We start from the raw sequence: 3,922 nt of genomic DNA, 5'->3' as shown, positions 1-3,922 counted from the left end.
AATGACTGGTAGCATTTCTAACGTAACACCAATTTTGAGACTCTTTCTGGATTACTGGCTTTGTCAGAAACCTCCTGCCGAGAGCACAATATCAGTTTTAGGTGCTTCTTTTTCCTCCATGCAGCATAAGCATTTCAGGCAGAGAGATTTTCCAAAGGGCACCGCTTCAAAAGCAATTACAGTATCTCTAGTGATGTAACATTTTCCAGTAACTGGAGCTTCCTGCATCTCACAGATGATAGTGTTATTCCAAATTCAGGTCAGTAATACTCAGCAGTTTATTCCACTAAAGCTAATTAGAAATACATAAGCATTTCTGACCTTTCCTTGCATGCAGCTTTTGAAATAATGTATATAAAACCCATTGATGAAGGCTGTTGTACACATTAATGAATGCAAATTACTACATTACTACCACAATGCTATCAAGATGGAACCTTGTTCTTTGAGGGGCAGGAAAGGGTGTTTGAGAGGAACCGTTGCAGATAAAGCTGACTTAAAATCCACATTTTAAATCTGCAATTAAATAATCAAATGATTTTCAGTGACTTCAATGCTTTCAGAAGGTGTTCAAAATTCTATGGAGTTTTTCTTACTGGGGGTTTACTGAGAGTCCGTGATGTAGTGACTACTTGAGTGTTCGGTTTTGCAGTAGTAAGCTAAAGTTTAAATCCCAGGGTTTTTAAAAATAAATTAAATCACAGTTTAATTAAAATTGTGAGAAAGGCAATATTCCTCGGAGTACTCTACCTCACAGGCCAAACTACTCTGAACTGTTTGGCAGAAAATTGGAACATAAATACAATAAATTTCAGAAGATTGCTCTCAGTGGCTACTTTATTTCTTCAGCTCTTAGTTTAAGGCACATGCCTGCTACTGCTTCAGCATGAAAATCACCCTGATATAGGAGTTCACAAATGGTGAATGAGACCTGGGCCGATTCCAGACGGCCCTCCCCGTCCCGAAACGTCACGCATCGTCGCACGGAAAGCGTGAAATACCGCGTTTTCTCGCGCGAGTTTTGCGCAACGTTGCGCAAAACTCGTGTGCGAAAACGTGGTATTTTGCGTTTTCTGCACGACGACGCGCGACATTTTGGGATGGGGAGGGCCGTCTGGAATCGGCCCTGGTTTAAATATGATATAAACAGCATTCTTGTGGTGGCCTATGGTTGACTGGTTCCAGGGCATTGTTTGAAGGCATGATGCCACAACCATGCTGTAGATGACTGGTTCTGAATCATGTAACTGCCTGGATATGATACAGTTGCCATCCTCCAGGTGGGGCCTGGAGAACTCCAGGAATTACAGCTTATCTTAAGGTTACAAAGATCAGTTCCTTTGCAGAAAATGGCTGCTTTGAAGAATGGACTATATGGCATTATATTCCCTGAGGCTCCTTCCCTCCTCAAGCTGCACCCCCCAAATCTCTTAAGAATTTCCTAACCGCACAGTTGGCAACCCTGTTATGAGACTATCTGGGAATCCTGTATATGCTTTCTGTGGAAGAAAAGTGGGGTAGAAATGCAGTAAATCAACAACATGGGTGTTGAAAGCATGATACACATTCACAACACATCCCTGTTTGCTGCTTTTGAACCTCAGAATAAAAAAGTGTAGGAGTTTTGTAAATAAACTTACAATCATTTAGATAGCTTGTGCAGTTAATAAAGCCTTTTGACCTAGTTTCTGGCTATAGAATAAATCTTTTAAGAAGACAGAGTCTATTGGCTCGAATAGGTTGCAAAGATCATTTGAATCTTTCCGGGAAAACCACACAAGTACTATAATAAGAATCTAGATTAGTAGTAATTTATTGGGCTTCTGGCAGAATTGTGGGATAATTTTAAAATCCCATCATATTCCACTCCCCGCCCCCACCAATCTATCCCTTCAGAATTCTATTAGGTCTCAGTGCCTTGAGCAAGCTAATTTCTCTCGTTTCCTCTCCCACTTTTTTTTGTCCTGAAACTAACATTTAGTTGCTCTTAACATTCCTTCCATTCTGGAATATTTTCACTATTCATCAAACTTCTTGTGGGGGGGGAAGGGGTGTAATTTGCAGAACCATATTTTTTTGCACACTTCTGTTGTCTTCCCAAACAGGTGGAGACATTGCCTTGTCTGTGAGTGGCTCTGTTTTGCAGGTGACAAAAACCATAAAAAGTGCTTTAGAATACAAATAATTGGAGAAAGTTGAAAGGAATTTGAATTATTGGCCAGCTCTTCCTTTTTCTTGAACAGGCACAATGTCAATTTGAAAAAATGAATTATTGGTCAACTCTTCTTTTTGAATAGGAATATCAACTATAAAACTGAATTATTACCATTTTTGCCCTGACCTGGATAGTCCAGGCTATCCCAGTCTCAACAGACCTCAGAAGCTAAGCAAGGTCAGCTCTAGTTGATACTTGGGAGACCACCAAGGAAGTCTAGAGTCACTGCACAGAGTCCGGCAATGGCAAACAACCTCTGAATATCTGTTGCCTTGAAAACCCCTTCCTGGGGTTGCCAGAAGCCCACTACGACTTGATGGCACCTTCATCTTCCACCTCCATAAATAAAACATATATACAATTAAATGAAAATATAAACATTCATAACAAGTTACAACAACACAACCAGGGAGGAGGGTCAGTAACAGTTTATTGGGGGTATGCCAAAAAAACTAGAAAAATCTTCACTCACTAGAGGAAGACAATGATAGAAGGAGAAAGACAAATGTCTCTGAGGAGGGAGTTCCAGGGTTTCAGTGTCATGACTGAAAAGGTCCTTTCTTGGGTTCCCACCCATCTAACATCAGGTGGCGGGGCACCTGAAGATGACCTGAGCGGATGGGTGGGTCCATAAGAGAGAAGATGGTCCATAAGGGCACCTTAAAAATAGTAATGGTTGTGGTAAGACTACTGTTAAAAAGAAGCTATATTCTTATGAAATGGTTGAACTGAGGACAGAACTATATGCTATGTGCACTGCAATTCTGTGATTATAGAACTGCAGTGCACTTATAGAGTGCAGCTTCAGGAATTGGGATTTAAAAGGGGAGACTGGCATGGAGAGAGGAATACAGATTTCCCCCTAGTATTGGTAAAAATGCTCACAGATAGCAATTTTCAGCGGGGAAATTACATGAGGAACAAGTTAAATACGCACACACACACACCCCGCGCTGTATTCTCAAACATAGCAAATTATTAACATGTAGCAATACTAAAAGAACATTCATAAGTGGGTACATGCAAGTCAAGAAGAACCATGGTGTAAGTCAGAACAATAATGTAGGTCTTATAGAGCTTAGTAACTCAATGGTTGCCCTGACCAGGATAGGCCTGATGAGCCTGATCTCTTCAGATCTCAGAAGCTTAAGCAAGCTTGGCCTTGATTAGTAATGGGATGGGAGGCCTCCAACAAAAACCAGGGTTGCAAAGGCAGGCAATGGCAAACCACCTCTCTGTTAGTCTCTTGCCATGAAAACCTCACCAGGGGTTGCCATAAGTCAGCTATGACTTGAGGGCATTCCCCCCAGATACACACAACTCAATAATTAAGGTAGAAATTGATATTTGAACATCTTTTAGAAGGATTCTAAGTCCAGGTGGTTCACTATCATGGTCTTTTATATTTGATGAACACTTTAAAATCAGTTGTTGTGGGACCCGCCCCCCTTCCCCTCTACTTAGCTGCCTCTCCTTGACCTTGGGGGGCTGATCCTGGGTGCTGGGTCCCTCTTCACTCTTTGCAGCCTTTCTGGTCCCACTTTTCATGGAAGGGGAACCTGTTTCTTGCAGCGGCAGGGAGGCGGGGTGGGATTTGCAAATGAGCGACCTGCAGCTACCAGCCTGGGGGTTGGACAGGTCAGAGGGTGGGTGCCCTGTCTGCACCTTCAGTGTTACCTTTGCTCTCCCAGGCAGGGATGCCTGCTC

The sequence above is a fragment of the Eublepharis macularius genome, chromosome 6 (assembly GCF_028583425.1).
Source record: "Eublepharis macularius isolate TG4126 chromosome 6, MPM_Emac_v1.0, whole genome shotgun sequence".
NCBI classification, from domain to species: domain Eukaryota; kingdom Metazoa; phylum Chordata; class Lepidosauria; order Squamata; family Eublepharidae; genus Eublepharis; species Eublepharis macularius.
Note: the sequence above shows the minus strand (reverse complement) of the source record.